This window comes from Monodelphis domestica, chromosome 2 (genome assembly GCF_027887165.1).
Source record: "Monodelphis domestica isolate mMonDom1 chromosome 2, mMonDom1.pri, whole genome shotgun sequence".
NCBI classification, from domain to species: Eukaryota; Metazoa; Chordata; class Mammalia; order Didelphimorphia; family Didelphidae; genus Monodelphis; species Monodelphis domestica.
In genome coordinates, this window is record NC_077228.1 from 175,650,346 (window position 1) to 175,669,015 (window position 18,670).

An 18,670-nucleotide genomic window follows, 5' to 3' on the forward strand; every position below is an offset into this window, starting at 1 on the left:
TATTTATTGAAAATTTTATTTAATTAGTCAATTTAGAACATTTTTCTTTGGTTACAAGAATCATATTCTTTCCCTCCCCTTCCCGTAGCCCACTCGCAATTCCACAATTCCACTGGGTTTTATATGTGTCCTTGATCAGAACCTATTTCCATATTGTTGATGTTTGCACTAGGATGTTCCTTTAGGGTTAATATCCCCAATCATATCCACCTCAACCCATGTAATCAACAGTTGTTTTTCTTCTGTGTTTCTACTCCCACAGTTTTTCCTCTGAATATGGATAGTGTTCTTTCTCATAAATCCCTCCAAGTTGTTCAGAATCACTGCATTGTCACTAATGGAGAAGTCCATTACATTTGATTGTGCCACAGTGTATCAGTCTCTGTGTATAATGTTTTCCTGGTTCTGCTCCTTTCACTCTGCATCAATTCCTGGAGGTCATTCCAGTTCACATGGAATTCCTCCACCTTATTATTCCTTTGAGCAGAATAGTATTCCATCACCAGCAGATACCACAATTTGTTCAGCCATTCTCCAATTGAAGGGCATCCCCTCATTTTCAAATTTTTTTTTTTGCCACCACAAAGAGCTCAGTGATGAATATTCTTGTCTTTTCCCTTATTATATCTTTGGGGTACAAACCCAGCAGTATCATTTAAATCTCAGTTCCATTCCCTCTTCCTCTCCTTACTTCCTCTTCCTCTCCTTCTCCCCTACCCCTCTATCTCCCTCTCCTTCTCCTTCTCCCTCTCCCTCCCTCCCTCTCCCTTTTTCTCCTTTCCTCTCTCTCTCCCTTTCCCTCCCTCCCTTCCTCCCTCCATCTCTCTCCCTCCTTCTCATTCTCTCTTCCCCTCCTTTCTTTTTGACTCTGCCTCTTTCTCTGTTGTCCCAGTCTCTCTCAACCCTTTCCTTATGCCTTAGAATATAATAGTAATAGGTTCCAAGGTAGAAGAATGGTAAGGGCTAGGCAATGGGGGTTAAGTGACTTGCCCAGTGTCACACAGCTATGAAGTATCTGAGGCCAGATTTCCATTTAGCTTCCCCTAGGAGTTTACAGTTTTACAGGAAAATCAACATGTACTTACAGAAGTATATAATTGATATGTACAAAACTTATCCTTGTGGTCCCAGGTTAGGATGGAAAGCTGACATATGGGTATTTTGGATCAAAAGCTCAGTGGCTCAGTCTTCTAATTCCAGACACATCCCATAGCTTAGGAAATCCCATGATGGAAGGAAGGTTTACAGTCCTCTACCCAAATTATTGGGGGGGGGGCAAATTAACTTCAAGGAAAACCAAGGCATTGCCAAACAGAGTTTGGGTTAATAGCAACTCAAAAGTATGAGAACTCAACCTATTTTGCTTAAAGGTCAACCCCCAAAGTATATAAAAACAACCCCTTTCTTTACTGAACTTAGCCAATGAAAAGGGTACAGATCTGGATTGAGAGAACTATTTAAGGCAAAGAGTTCTTCATACGGGGTGCATGGTTCCCTAAAGACTCTCTGGATAGATTCTAGAAGACTCTTTGAGCTTGGCTGGGGAAAAATTACATCTTTGTTTCAATATAATTATTTTCTTCATGATCGTGGGCATTTTTATGAATTTAAAAAACATTATTCTAAGAAGGGGTTCATTGGCATTACCACACTTCCAAAAGGGTCTGTGATGAAAAAAAAAGGTTAAAAACTTCTGTTCTGAATGTTAGGATAATCAACCCATTAGAAATAGCTCTTGGGACTTCCGGTTAAGATGGCGGCTTAGAGAAAGCTGAAGTTCAGATCTCCGGAAAACCCTTCCCGACCGATCTCAAACTAGAAGCTCCTAAGGCGCCGAAATTCAAAACGATCAACAGCACAGACCCTGGGAACCCTCCTCCTGGACCTGGACCCGGTTCAAAAGGTACGGCTCCCCTTAAAAGCCAGAACCCGAGATCCCTCGGACCTCAGGGGTAGGAGCGCAGAGTCCAAGGCTCCCGGAAGCGGCAGCCGCGCCGGGCTCAGAGAGCAGGGTCTGAGGAACAACAACCCTCAGGGTCTTCTACCCAAGTCCCAGTCCGGGTGAAAGTTACTGCCTGGGGCTTCCGCTGCAGAGAGCTGGTCAAAACAACAGCAACCCTCAGGGCGGGCAAGACAGCCTCACGGGCTGGATCCTGCTATCCAAGTCTCAGTGAAAGTCTGTGCTCTCGGAGCTTGGGGAAGCGGCAGCCCATCCCCCCGCAGGCCGACGAAACAGCCTCACGGCCAGGGATTCTGAAGGCAACTTCCGGAAATCGAGCCAGGGGGAGAGTGTGGCCTCGTGGTCCGACCCTTCCATTCCAGTTCCAGTGAGGCATATTCAGTTTAACCCAGGGAACGCTCATAGAACCAACATCTGCCCAGGACTAAAGCCACTGATCACCAGACAAAGACAAGAAAAGCCAATCCTCCACGTTCAGAGATGACAAATTCCACAGAAGCACAGAAGCCCCAAAATACCAAGAAAAATAAGAAGAAAGGGGCGACTCTGGACACATTCTATGGAGCCAAAATACAAAATACAGAGCAGATAGAAGAAGATATACAAGAAAATTCTCCAAAATCTTCCAAAGGAAATAGAAACTCTCCACAAACCCATGAAGAATTTGAATCAGAAAGGACCAAAAAGATGGAAGCCCTCTGGGAGGAAAAGTGGGAAATGATGCAAAAGAAATTCACGCATCTACAAAACCAGTTTGACCAAACTGTAAAAGAAAACCAGGCTTTAAAGCAAGAACTAATAAAGCAAAGCCAAAACACCAAGAAATTAGAAGAGAACATAAAATATCTCACCGACAAGGTGATAGATCTGGAAAACAGGGGGAGAAGAGAAAATTTAAGAATAATTGGACTCCCAGAAAAGCCAGAAATAAACACCAAACTGGACATGGTGATACAAGATATAATCAAAGAAAATTGCCCAGAGATTCTAGAACAAGGGGGCAATACATCCACTGACAGAGCTCACAGAACACCTTCTACACTAAACCCCCAAAAGACAACTCCCAGGAATGTAATTGCCAAATTCCAAAGCTATCAAACAAAAGAAAAAATCCTACAGGAAGCCAGAAAAAGACAATTTAGATATAAAGGAATGCCAATCAGGATCACACAAGACCTTGCAAGTTCTACGCTGAATGATCGTAAGGCATGGAACATGATCTTCAGAAAGGCAAGAGAGCTGGGTCTCCAACCAAGAATCAGCTACCCAGCAAAACTGACTATATACTTCCAAGGGAGAGTATGGGCATTCAACAAAATAGAAGACTTCCAACTTTTTGCAAAGAAAAGACCAGAGCTCTGTGGAAAGTTTGATACCGAAAATCAAAGAGCAAGGAATACCTGAAAAGGTAAATATTAAGGAAAGGGGAAAAAATGTTATCTTCTTTTACTCAAACTCTCTTCTATAAGGACTACATTTATATCAACCTATGTATACTAATATGTGGGGAAAATGTAATGTATAAATAGGGGGTAAAGAAAGACCAAATAGAATAATGGTTCTCACACAAAGATTCACAGGGGAAGGGGAGGGGAAGAAAACTCCTATAAGAAAGAGAGGAAGAGAGGGGGGGGGGGTTACTTAAACCTCAATCTCAGGGAAATCAACTCTGAGAGGGAAAAACATCCAGATCCATTGGGATCTTGAATTCTATCTTACCCAACAAGGGTAAGGAGAAGGGAAAACCAAGGGGGGGAGGGGGAGAGGGAGAACAAAAAGGGAGGGAAAGAGAGGGGGGAGGGGGAGGGAACAAAAAGGGAGGGACTAAAAAGGGAAACATCAAGGGAGGGGACAAGGGGGACTGATTCAAAGTAAATCACTGGACTAAAAGGTAGAGCCGAAGAAGAAAAGGTTAGAATTAGGGAAGGCAATCAAAATGCCAGGGAGTCCACAAATGACAATCATAACTTTGAACGTGAATGGGATGAACTCACCCATAAAACGTAGACGAATAGCTGAATGGATTAGAATCCAAAACCCTACCATATGTTGTCTTCAAGAAACACACATGAGGCGGGTTGACACCCACAAGGTCAGAATTAAAGGATGGAGTAAGACCTTCTGGGCCTCAACTGATAGAAAGAAGGCAGGAGTGGTAATCATGATATCTGATAAAGCCAATGCAAAAATAGACCTGATCAAAAGGGATAGGGAAGGTAATTATATTTTGTTAAAAGGGACTCTAGACAATGAGGAAATATCATTAATCAACATGTATGCACCAAATAATATAGCACCCAAATTTCTAATGGAGAAACTAGGAGAATTGAAGGAAGAAATAGACAATAAAACCATACTAGTGGGAGACTTAAACCAACCATTATCAAATTTAGATAAATCAAATCAAAAAATAAATAAGAAAGAGGTAAAAGAAGTGAATGAAATCTTAGAAAAATTAGAATTAATAGACATATGGAGAAAAATAAATAGGGATAAAAAGGAATACACCTTCTTCTCAGCACCACATGGCACATTCACAAAAATTGACCATACATTAGGTCACAGAAACATAGCACACAAATGCAAAAAAGCAGAAATAATGAATGCAGCCTTCTCAGATCACAAGGCAATAAAAATAATGATTAGTAATGGTACATGGAAAACCAAATCTAAAACCAATTGGAAATTAAACAATATGATACTCCAAAACCGTTTAGCTAAAGAAGAAATCATAGAAACAATTAATAATTTCATCAAGGAAAATGACAATGGCGAAACATCCTTTCAAACCTTTTGGGATGCAGCCAAAGCGGTAATCAGAGGCAAATTCATATCCCTGAAAGCTCATGTTAACAAACAAGGGAGAGCAGAGATCAATCAATTGGAAATGCAATTGAAAAAACTCGAAAGCGATCAAATTAAAAACCCCCAGCAGAAAACCAAATTAGAAATCCTAAAAATTAAGGGAGAAATTAATAAAATCGAAAGTGATAGAACTATTGATTTAATAAATAAGACAAGAAGCTGGTACTTTGAAAAAACAAACAAAATAGACAAAGTACTGGTCAATCTAATTAAAAAAAGGAAGGAAGAGAAGCAAATTCACAGCATTAAAGATGAAAAGGGGGACAGCACCTCCAATGAGGAGGAAATTAAGGCAATCATTAGAAATTACTTTGCCCAATTATATGGCAATAAATACACCAATTTAGGAGAAATGGATGAATATATACAAAAATACAAACTGCCTAGACTAACAGAAGAGGAAATAGAATTCTTAAATAATCCCATATCAGAAATTGAAATCCATCAAGCCATCAAAGAACTTCCTAAGAAAAAATCCCCAGGGCCTGATGGATTCACCTGTGAATTCTATCAAACATTCAGAGAACAATTAACCCCAATACTATACAAACTATTTGACATAATAAGCAAAGAGGGAGTTCTACCAAACTCCTTTTACGACACAAACATGGTACTGATTCCAAAACCAGGCAGGTCAAAAACAGAGAAAGAAAACTATAGACCAATCTCCCTAATGAATATAGATGCAAAAATTTTAAATAGGATACTAGCAAAAAGACTCCAGCAAGTGATCAGAAGGATCATTCACCATGATCAAGTAGGATTCATACCAGGGATGCAGGGCTGGTTCAACATTAGGAAAACCATCCACATAATTGACCACATCAACAAGCAAACTAGCAAGAACCACATGATTATCTCAATAGATGCAGAAAAAGCCTTTGATAAAATACAACACCCATTCCTATTAAAAAACACTAGAAAGCATAGGAATAGAAGGGTCATTCCTAAAAATAATAAACAGTATATATCTAAAACCAACAGCTAATATCATCTGCAATGGGGATAAACTAGATGCATTCCCAATAAGATCAGGAGTGAAACAAGGATGCCCATTATCACCTCTACTATTTGACATTGTACTAGAAACACTAGCAGTAGCAATTAGAGAAGATAAAGAAATTGAAGGCATCAGAATAGGCAAGGAGGAGACCAAGTTATCACTCTTTGCGGATGACATGATGGTCTACTTAAAGAATCCTAGAGATTCAACCAAAAAGCTAATTGAAATAATCAACAACTTTAGCAAAGTTGCAGGATACAAAATAAACCCACATAAATCATCAGCTTTTCTATATATCTCCAACACAGCTCAGCAGCAAGAACTAGAAAGAGAAATCCCATTCAAAATCACCTTAGACAAAATAAAATACCTAGGAATCTATCTCCCAAGACAAACACAGGAACTATATGAACACAACTACAAAACACTCGCCACACAACTAAAACTAGACTTGAACAATTGGAAAAACATTAACTGCTCATGGATAGGACGAGCCAATATAATAAAAATGACCATCCTACCCAAACTTATTTATCTATTTAGTGCCATACCCATTGAACTACCAAAATACTTCTTCACTGATTTAGAAAAAACCATAACAAAGTTCATTTGGAAGAACAAAAGATCAAGGATATCCAGGGAAATAATGAAAAAAAAACACATATGATGGGGGCCTTGCAGTCCCAGACCTCAAACTATATTACAAAGCAGCAGTCATCAAAACAATTTGGTACTGGCTAAGAAACAGAAAGGAAGATCAGTGGAATAGACTGGGGGAAAACGACCTCAGCAAGACAGTATACGATAAACCCAAAGATCCCAGCTTTTGGGACAAAAATCCACTATTTGATAAAAACTGCTGGGAAAATTGGAAGACAGTGTGGGAGAGACTAGGAATAGATCAACACCTCACACCCTACACCAAGATAAATTCAAAATGGGTGAGTGACTTAAACACAAAGAAGGAAACCATAAGTAAATTGGGTAAACACAGAATAGTATACATGTCAGACCTTTGGGAGGGGAAAGGCTTTAAAACCAAGCAAGATATAGAAAGAATCACAAAATGTAAAATAAATAATTTTGACTACATCAAACTAAAAAGCTTTTGTACAAACAAAACCAATATAACTAAAATCAGAAGGGAAACAACAAATTGGGAAAAAATCTTCATAGAAACCTCTGACAAAGGTTTAATTACTCATATTTATAATGAGCTAAATCAATTGTACAAAAAATCAAGCCATTCTCCAATTGATAAATGGGCAAGGGAAATGGATAGGCAGTTCTCAGATAAAGAAATCAAAACTATTAACAAGCACATGAAGAAGTGTTCCACATCTCTTATAATCAGAGAGATGCAAATCAAAACAACTCTGAGGTATCACCTCACACCTAGCAGATTGGCTAACATAACAGCAGAGGAAAGTAATGAATGCTGGAGGGGATGTGGCAAAGTAGGGACATTAATTCATTGCTGGTGGAGTTGTGAACTGATCCAACCATTCTGGAGGGCAATTTGGAACTATGCCCAAAGGGCGACAAAAGAATATCTACCCTTTGACCCAGCCATAGCACTGCTGGGTCTGTATCCCAAAGAGATAATGGACACAAAGACTTGTACAAAAATATTCATAGCTGTGCTCTTTGTGGTGGCCCAAAACTGGAAAACGAGGGGATGCCCATCAATTGGGGAATGGCTGAACAAACTGTGGTATATGTTGGTGATGGAATACTATTGTGCTCAAAGGAATAATAAAGTGGAGAAGTTCCATGGAGACTGGAACAACCTCCAGGAAGTGATGCAGAGCGAGAGGAGCAGAACCAGGAGAACATTGTACACAGAGACTAATACACTGTGGTATAATCGAACGTAATGGACTTCTCCATTAGGGGCGGTGTAATGTCCCTGAACAACTTTCAGGGATCCAGGAGAAAAAAAAAACACCATTCATAAGCAAAGGATAAACTATGGGAGTGGAAACACCGAGAAAAAGCAACTGCCTGAATACAGAGGTTGAGGGGACATGACAGAGGATAGACTTTAAATGAACACTCTAATGCAAATACTATCAACAAAGCAATGGGTTCAAATCAAGAAAACATCTAATGCCCAGTGGACTTACGCGTCGGCTATGGGGGGTGGGGGGGAGGAAAAGAAAATGATCTATGTCTTTAACGAATAATGCTTGGAAATGATCAAATAAAATATATTTAAAAAAAAAAAAAAGAAATAGCTCTTGGATCATTGAGAACTGATGTAAAAATCTGTCTCTTTCTCTTTTTGATTCAATGAGATAGCTTATGAAAGCACTTTGCAAACCTGAAAGCCTTGCTATAAAAGTACAAGATGTTGTTGTGTTATTATTATTATTATTCTCTATATCTTTCTTTTCCCCAGTCTCTGTGCCTCAAAGTGCAAGGTGAGAATGGAGAATTTAACTTTTGTCCCCCAATATCCAATTGTCTCCTTTTCACCCAGAAACCTCTTTCTGGATATATAAGTGACCAGCCAAGAAGCAGATTTGAATTCTGCTACTGGGATAGAATTTCTTTTTTCCATCTTTCCCTTCTCTAACACCACCCCCCCCCACACACACACACTTATAAGTTCCTTTCTGGAATTCAAAAGAGAAGTCTTCAAAGTACTCAGAAAGTTCTCAGAGTGCTCAGTGGGGATCAGCTGAGGGGCTCTCTTTCTTTCTTCTCTTATCTTCTCTTATCCATCCCCTTCCTTGTTCAATTAATAGTATCTATATGGAGAGGAGGGTGTTGGCACAGATTGGTGCCCCTCAACTCCCAAACTGGCATAAGGTGTTTGAGACTGGGAGCATGGGATTTTTTTTCTCTGAACCAACCCCATCCTTAGGGGGCAGATTCCTATTTGTGACTGTCTGAGAAGAGAGAAGGGGAGGGAAGGGGAGGAGGAGGGAGGAGAAGGGTGGAGCAGGGACATCCCTCTTCTATTCTCTCTCCATCTGCACCCAAAACAAGCAGAGCGTGGAGGACTGGGCTACCTCCCCCCCCATTCCCGCCCCCTTTTCATTTTCTCCTCTCGTGAATCATGAAGGCACATCTCTGGAGGGGGACCCAGGTCTCTGCTCAATTTCATGCCAGTTAATTCAGAAGTCTGCCCGTGAAAACGGAAACAAATCAACCCCAACTGCCCAGCCTTTCCCACTTCCCCTCCCTCTCTGAACCTCACAGACCCTTATCCACCAACCCTGAGCAAGGGAGGCTGCATGAAGCTGGCATGGCAGGAAGAATGTTGAACATGCCTTGAAGTTGGTGCCCCAGTGTGGTATGGTTGGGGGTCTTGGAGCCTCAGCTCTCTCTTCTGGGAAATGAGAGTCTGTCTAGACAAGATTCTTAACCTGGGGGCTAAGGAAAGGCATTATAGATGGGCTGCAAGAAGTACATGAACTTGGATGGGTGAAAATATCACATCTTTATTTCAATGTAATTGTTACCTTTTGTAATCTTGTGTATTTTATTTTATCCAATTAAAATATTATTCTGGAAAAGGATCCATAGGCTTGACTAGACTTCCAAAGGGGTCCATGAAAGTAAAATATTTAAGAATTCTTGAATTAACTCCTGGAGGGGGAAGGGAGACAATATGAACCATATAACTTTGGAAAACTTATGTGGAAATGTGTTATAAAAATAAAGATAAGACATTAAAAAAAAGAATTCCTAAACTAGACAATTTCTGGAGTCCTTTCCAGCTCTTAAGCTTGGTCAAGGATATTGCTTTATTTTTAAAGGTTTCAACTATCTCCATTCTTGGATTCCTTTTCCTTCCAGATCTAACCAAGTTATGACCTGGTCCTAAAAAGAGCATATGTGCTGACCTATAAGTCTTTCTAGGGCTCCTTTTGTATACCCCACACTAATAGAGGGGCTTAGGTGGTGGAGGAGGAGGCATCCTGTCCTCACGGAGTTTACAGTTTTATTATAGAAGGAATACATGGGACAGTTAGGTAAGCACAGTGGAGAGAGTACCAGGCCTAGAGTCAGGAGGACCCAAGTCCAAATATGACCTCAGACACCCCCTAGCTATATGACCCTGGGCAAGCTACTTAATCGCAATTGCCCAGCCCGTGCTGCTTTTCTGCTTTAGAACTGATACTAAGACAGAAGGCAAGTGCTGTTTTTTACTTAAAGAAAGAATACTGATAAATATTTGAAATAATCAGGACAATTAAGGGGTAAACTAACTATAAATGCTACAAGAGTTCAGAGAAGGAAAAATGAAAGATGGGGAGATGTAACAGTTCCTTTGAAAAAAAGATTTGGAAATCTCTTTTTTGAAAAAAGATTTGGATATATATGTATATATATATATATATATATATATATATATACTTAGTATGTATCAACAAGGTAACATGGCAATCAAAAAAGCTAATGTGATTTTAGGCTTCAATAAGAAAGTTTTGGCACAAGGAAGGGGATAGTACAGCTGTGATCTGCCCTGCTCAGACCATTTTTGAAGTAATGAGTTCAGTTTGGAGCAATTCATATAAGGAAGGACATTGATAAGCCAGAGTATAACTAGAAAAGAGTAGGAGAGGTAGCTAGCTAACTAGCTAGCTAAATGGATAGATATATAGATGGAAAGATGGATAGATAGATAAGACAGACAGACAGATAGATAGACAGATAGATAGATAGACAGACAGACAGACAGACAGATAGATAGATAGATAGATAGATAGATAGATAGATAGATAGATAGATAGATAGATAGATAGATAGATAGGATAGATAAACAGATGGAAAGATAGATGGGTAGAAAGATAGATGAGTAGATAGACATATGGATAGATAGAGACATAAATGAATGGATACATACATATATACAATAAAGGGAATGATGATTAGTTGATGTCCTTCCCATTAGAGGAGGACCAAAATATGATATCATAATTAATGTCTTCTGACTCATGCATAATTTGGATTTAGTTAAGGCAGCGGGAATACAAAGTTGTCAGCCTCCCTCTCTCTTCCAGTTACTGGAGGCCAGTAGCAAGATACAAGTCAAGATGACTGGTGATGATCTGGGATGTAGTGGATGACCTTGGCTTCTTTGATGTCTAAGTTCAACGTGCTCTTCAGTGCCTGCTTTAGTCACCTTCCTAGCCATTGGAACAAGTTATTCTCATATGCCCATTCTGCTGGGGGAAGTCTTCACATGCCTTGGATAGACTATGCGTACATATATATATATATATATGTACATATATATATATATACACATATGCATATATATGCTTTATCCTCATACCTCCACATAAATCTGGATGTATTTGAAAGGGTTTCTGTTAGGTTCCAAAGGAACAAGGAATGGAAGTTTGGAGTAACATAAGGGAAAATCTGCCAACAATGTGTCGTCCTGAGACATGGTGTGTTCTTTACTAAGAGGTATCCAAACAAAGGCTGACCACTTGTGGGAACCATTGTAGGGGCAATTCTTCTTCAGTAACCAGTTGAATTAGATAGTCTGGAGGGTCCTTCCATTTCTGTGGCTCTGTGATCAGTGTGAACTGGAATAATCAAGGAAAACCTCATGGAAGAGGTGAGATTTATCTATCCCTTGAAGAATAAATTACGAATAGTTGTCTTGTATTTGGGGTATTTACAGGATGGAGACTACCTCCTCAGAAGCTCTGCTCACTACTTCCAGGGTAGTCAAATAAGGTAAAAAGTCTCCCTGCCTTTGGTCCTTTTCTCTACTATCAATCCCCTCTAATATCTCTGGAATTAATAGAAAGTGGCAACCTTGTTACTGCCCTAAGACTAGGTGCTAGGATAGAGGAAGGATTTGGGGACTGAAGTTCAGGCCAGGGGTTCTGCTAAGTACCCAACCTGAACTTAGTTTTTTAACTTAGTGTAGTCATCCATTCCTGGTGGTTATTGATTGGTCAGCCAGTCTTTTGGGCTGGGCTAATCTTGGTCTCCTAGGTTAAAGATATTGTATTCTTTGTATTCTGCTCCCCTCTACCTCCATGTACCCTCTCTTCATCCAGTCTAGTAACAGCACATGGTCAGTATTCAACAATAATAATTTATTGATTGGAGTTAACATACTGCCTAGCTCACATGCTGGTGTGGACTGATGGTGGAGGTATGAAGTAAACTAGGAGTTGGGTTAGGGAAGACCTTTCTCTCATAGGACAGCTTGGTGGTGCAGTAGATAGAGCACTGGCCTTGGATGGAGTCAAGAAGATTCATCTTCCTTGGTTCAAATCTAGCCTCAGACACTTACTAGCTGTGTCACCCTAGGCAAGTCACTTAACCCTGTTTGCCTCAGTTTTCTCATCTGTAAAATGAACTGGAGAAGGAAATAGTAAACCACTCCAGTATCTTTACTTCAAAAAATCAGACCCAAATGGGGTCACAAAGAATAAGACACAACTGAAATGACTGGACAGCACCAAAATTTGACTTTGGAACTATGGCTCTTTCTCTCTGTGCTTCAGTTTCCTCTCCTCAGAGAGGCAATTTGGCTCCCTGGAAAGAACATTGGATTTGGAGCCAGATGACTTAGATTTGCAATCAGCTTTGACACTTACTACCTGTGTCATCTTGGGCAAGTCACTTACCTTCATCTGGGTCCCAGTTTCTCCTTTATAAAATGAAGAGATTGGGTTAGGATGACCTTTAATTTCCATCTAGCTCTAAATCATTGATCCCATGACTAGAATGGCGTTTCTATCTCTAACCACCTATAGTTCTAGTTGTCATTTGGTTTTGTGGACCTGGAGAGGCAAAGGAAGGGGTTTGTGTTCTAACCACAGTAACACTGAAACTAGAGTCAGAGAACCTGAGTTCAAATTCTGCTTCTGCCACTTACTTCATGTTTGACCACTAACTGGTCGTATAATCTTTTGGGGCGTCAGTAAACGGAGGGGATTTTAATGTGGTGAGCCCACAGGCTTGAAATCTATGATCCTATATGAGATCTAGCATAGCCTACGGGTTTTCAGGACTTTCCTGAGGATCAGTAAGAGCCAGTATTTGCCTCCTCCTCTACATAGATCCCTCCGAATCCTCCCGCCCCACCCCCACCAGTCAGAGATAGCTCTCCATGACCCCCACCCCAGGCTTTGGAAAGTCAAGACAAATGAGGCTGCAAGTTGTGGGTACAGGTGTCCCCGCCCCTTTCTCCATACGGTAGCCCCTCCCCCTCCAGGCCAGCTTCCCCCAGGCATCCCCTGCCTGGCCCCTCCGGGCTCACGCCTCTTCTGTTGCTCATCCGCCTGGGCCAAATGCAGACGGGCAGTCGGGAGGGTGGGCGGACGGCTTTAATGTGGGAGGCAGATGGGCCCCCTCACAAAGGCCCCCTCACCTCTCCAAGCTGGTCCCCCCCACACGCCTGATTACCCCCCAATACCCAAGTTAGAATTGATACAGTGGCGCCGGGTGATTCAATTAGTGCAGCCGGCAGGGAGAAAACAGCACAAAGAGATGGGGGTAGTTAGAAAGTCATTTTCTTTTGATTATTATAGCATCTCACACGTGGAAGCAGAAAATTATAGGCTCATGTGTCTTTGCTTAATATCCTCTGGGGCCAGATTTGTCGTCATGTTGAAGTTAGCTGTCAGAATTGACAAAATCATGTGGAGTTGATGAATTTACAGTGCCCGCCGCTCCCTGGGTCTGAGCTGAGCTTGAAAGACCTCTTCTTTTCTCTTCTCTTCTCTTCTTTTCTCTTCTCTTCTCTTCTCTTCTCTTCTCTTCTCTTCTCTTCTCTTCTCTTCTCTTCTCTTCTCTTCTCTTCTCTTCTCTTCTCTTCTCTTCTCTTCTCTTCTCTTCTCTTCTCTTCTCTTCTCTTCTCTTCTCTTCACTTCTCTTCTCTTCTTCTCTTTTCTGTCCTCCATTTCTCCTTCCTTCTTCAGTGTCCTCTCCTCTCTCCCTTTCTCTTCCCTATCTTTATGTATTCTTTTCTTGTTTTTCATCTTTCCTCCCCCTGTCTTTTCATCTCTTCTTTTCAGCCATCTATTAATTACAACCTATTTCTCTTTTCTTTCCCTCTCCATTTCCCATTGCTGACTCATGACCAATTTTTGCAATAGCTCTATCAGCCCTAGACTGATCATAGGAGCACAGATTTGGAGTGGAAAGTTAGGTTATGTAGTTCCCTCATAGCTTAAATAAGGAACAAAAGCCTAGAGTTGTATGTGACATGTATGGCAGGCTTGGAATTTGAGTCCAGGTCCTTGAATTCCAAATTCTAGCACCATTTCTTCTACTACATAGTCCAGATGTGTGTTTTCTTTTTTAAAATGTATTTTTAATTAAAAATCTTAACAAAAACAAATTAAAATGGACATTTCCATGTTGTAAATTCCTTCTGAGAGAACCACCAGTATTTTAGGACTCAAAGTGTCCAGGAGGACACCAGCTCCAAGTTTTTCCAGTGTCTGGAGCCACTGGCCATGCCAGGGACCAGTGGAAATAATGCTCAGGTCCAGAAGTAACTGATGAGTGGTATGAATAACCAGGGTTTGGAGTAACCAATGAGCAGAGAGAGAAGAATAAAGTGATTGTAGGGACATAAAAAGCCAGATGACCAAAGGCATCACTGCCCAGTGAGTCTTAGTTTTTCTTGGCACAGGTGGCTAGTTTCTGCCTCTCCTTGTATCACTAGACCTCCCCTGAAGGGGTGCCTAGAGTATCTCTGTTCAAGGCTGGTGAGAAATCCGATTCAGGGCCAATGAGAATAAAAGTGAACAGTGGGGAGACATCCATCAGGTTCTGTCAGAGCTTTTACTCTTCAGAAAAGAATGACCCCATATAAATACGAGATATTATCTTCCTGAGGACAATGGGGCAGGGAAATTGGTTAATGTGCACCTAATCTTTCTGGGTCTTGAGAGACCCATTGAGTTTGTTGGTTAGGTTGACTTGAAAGGTTAAAACTCCTAAAATCCTCATCACTTTTCCTTTGGGAAGTCCTGAAGGCAGGGTAGTATGCCTTTCCCCAGACCTGGCTAGGCCCATCTCCAGATGATCAAGTCACTGGGCAGAGTGTCTTCAGACCACTGATGATATCTTCTGGCCAGCAGAACCAACTCCTAGAGGTTGAGGATGGTATCTTTCTGAAATCTTTGTATTTCTAGTTCCTAGCACCGTGCTTCCCACATGATGGGTACTTAGTTAATGAGTTAATTGAGCTGCACTGAAGGACTTGAAAGCATATTCTTCCTAGATCCACTGGCAACCATTCCAAGGGGGAAGTCTCTAATATGAAGTCTCTTTTTGAGGTGAGGGCAAAACTCTGATGACCCTGATCAAAGGGAGGGAGCAGCCATTCTAGAGGCTTCCTTCTTGCTCATCTGGAGCCTAGCCCCTTCATTAAACAGCTCCTCTCAAGGTCTATTTGTCATTGATCCTGATCACAAGAACATAGATTCAGAGTGGAAGAGATCACAGAGTCCATTTCATCTGACATCCGCATTTTACAGCTGAAGAGAATGAAAGGCCCAGAAGTTGAGGAACTTGCCCAAGGATGCACAACAGATCTCTTCCTCAATGACCTCCTAACATTTTGATCTTAATTATTCCCCTTGGCCCAGTTCCAGACCCTGTCACAGTTTGTGTTTTCTCAGGGCTCTGGGGCCCAGAGGGCTGCTGTCCATTCCAACTGGAGGCTTGCAGATGCAAGGAGATGAGGCAGAAGGGCTGAAAATAAGCCAAGAAAAGTCAGCCTTCACCCCAGAGGGCAATGGGATCTGTGCCCAGCTGTCTGTGGAGGGGAACAAACCTGCTCTGTGTGCCCTTTGTGGAGGGAGGAGAGAAAGGAAGAAGGAAACCCTTGACTTTGGGTTTGTGAGAAGTGACCCATTCTGATCATTCATTTTCCCCAATCTTCTTTTTTCCATCAGGGAATATTTTGAACAGTTTTTAAAGTTGAATCTAAACCCTTCGCCCCCTACCCCTCCACTAGGGGAAGGAAGTCAGAACTCTTTAGACCTGTGCCAGCCTCTCTAACTTCTGATGTGTCTCACTAACTTCTTGGTATCAGATCCTCTGACCAAACCCCCAGATCACTCATCTTCAGGAATCTCACCTCCTTTCCTCTACTCTTCCATCTCTGTCTGGTCTTCAAGATATGCTAATCACTGTGTAAGTCTACCCTGTCAAATAATTATCATATATTAGACTCTGCTCATCTTGGGATAATTTGCTCATCTGCATAATCATATTTGACTTCCTTGTGGATGTAAAAACCATCTTACCTTGGGCGAGCTAATCTTCATTGATTGAATATCAAATTCATTTGAATGTGGGTGAAGAGGCTTTTTCTCTACTAGCTGAAAAATGGGAGTGGGAAAACTCAGTTTGGTTGGGTGATTGCCAAGGAAGATGGATTCAACCATCATTTTATCTGTGTCCCTCATTCAGCTGTGTTAATTCATTCCTTCCTGACCCACTTTCAGAATCTCTCTGCCTCTGTTTTTTTTAATATCTCTTTCTATGTCTATTTTGTCTCTGTCCTATTCTGTCTCATCTCTCTTCTTTCTCTCTAGCTCTCTTTCAACCTGCATGCTTTCTCGGTCACCTCTTACCCATATTGTCTCTTCTCTCTCTAATTTAGTTCTTTTGGCTTTGTTCCTCACCTCTGTTGGTGTTTTCTCTGTCCCATCTCTCTCTGTTTTTTTCTTCCCCTTTCCCTCTATTTGTCTCTGTGTCTCTCTGCTGTCTCCCCCATCTGTTTCTCTTTTTATCTCTACTTTATTTCTGACATCCCTTTTCTCTGTTTACAGTCTCAATGCTCTCTTTTAGGTTCCTAAAACCCAAAGTGTCTCTTTTCAGTTCTTGGCTGCTCCCTAAGAAGCTAAAGTCTTACCTATGAGAAACCTTTCTGAGTCCTCCTTTATCTCTTTGAGATGATCTCCAATTGCCTTGTATTTTAGTTAGTTTGTTCATACATACTCATTTACATGTCATTTCCCCCTTTAGAAAGCAAACCCCTTGAGATCAAGGATTGTTTTTTTTTGGGGGGGGAACCTTGGTATCTCCAGTCTTAGCTCAGTGCCTGGAACCTAGTAGAAACTAAATAATACTTCCCATTCATTTGACCCAAGGTGATGCTGGTTAGCTGTGAGGATTGGGGGAATGAAGAAGGAAAGGGGTATGCATTCAGGTGGAAGAGCTATAAGACTCCATATTCTACAGTGGAATCCTTAGCTCCCTTTCAGGTTCAGCTCAATGGTCACTCAAGAGGTCTTTCCTGATCTTTCTAATGGTTGGAGTTCACTTTATCCTGAAATGACTCTATATTTATTTTTCATTTATTCATCTGTGCACATGGCTTTTCTGACCACTAGAATATAAGCTCCTTGAGGCCAGGTTCTCTTCCTCTGTCTTTCTATCCTTTGCACTGCAGGAATAACTTAATAAATGCCTTGTTGAAGTGAGCAGACTATAGTGGGGCCAGAGCAAGTCCCAAGACTGCTTGTTGCCTGCTCATTTAGAAGATGGCAGCTACCAACCTCATTAGTCACTCAAATTTGCTATCTGCTTCCAAAAAACTGTCCTGGATTCATAGGGACATGGGCTCAGAGATCTAGAGTCAAAAAGGACCTATCTATCTAGGTAAATCCCTTTATCTTACAGCTTAGGAAATGAAGGTTCAGAGAGGTAGTAATGTGACCTGCCAAAAGTCACCCAGTTAGTAGGTGCCAAATGTTGGATTTGAACTCAGGTCCTTTGACTCTAGAGCTAGAACTCCTGCCACTGTGCTCAGTGCTTCCCAAAGACATAAATCTACCTAATGAGGTAAGAAACAACTCCCCCCTTTCCTCTCTTCTTTCCCTTCTGTTTCTGCCCCATACCTGACAATAGTAAATATTTTTTAAAAATTAAATATTTTATTTTCCAAATGCATGTGAAAATAATTTTTGACATGTTTTAAAAAATTTTGACTTTCAAATTCTCTCTCTGCCTGTCTGTCTGTCTCTCTCTTTCCCCTCTCATTGGAGAAGATAGGCACTTTGATACAGGTTATACATGTGAAGTCATGCAAAATAGATTTCCATATTAATCATCTAACTATTGTAACGGTATTCAGGAATAAGGATTATAATAATAGTAATGACAATAGCTAGCATCTATACTGTGCTTTAAGGTTTGCGATATGCTCTATATGTATCATCGCATTTGATCCTGAGAACAACCCTGTGAGGAAGGTGTTATTATTGTTATTATCCCCATTTTACAGATAAGGAAACTGAAGTTCAGAAAAATCCAGGGACAACATACACAGCAATGGAGTCTCTCAGGGGAAGGACCAGCTCCAGAATCAGTGCCACTTGGGCTTCAGACCCACTTCTGACCCATACTATCTGTGTGAGTCTACACTCAGATAACTCTCTCAGATAAAACATTGTAGACCAGTTTCACATCTGTGTCACCTCTAATATGGGGAGTTCCCTACCAAGCTTAAATCACAGGTTCTGACCCAAACAAAGAGATAATATAAAGAGAATGATAAAAAGTCTACCAAAAGAGATGACCTGCTCATCTGTAACTTATAAATATAAGTCCTAAAAATCAAATCAAATCTGCAACTTATAAATTCTCAGAGGACTGAGAAATTGAATGTAGTGGATGTTCCTGAGAGGAGTAAAATCTCAGTCCTCTCCTTCCCCTCCCCTAGAGAATAAGAGTTCAGATTTCCATAGTGCTTTAGAGTGGACAAAAAGCTTTCCTCACAAAAGCTGGTGAGGTAGGACTGTACAATATGATTGTTCCCATTTTACAGATGATGAAACCGAGATGGAATAAAATAGGTACCGATGTAACACTTTATAATTTTTCATTCCTTTAGG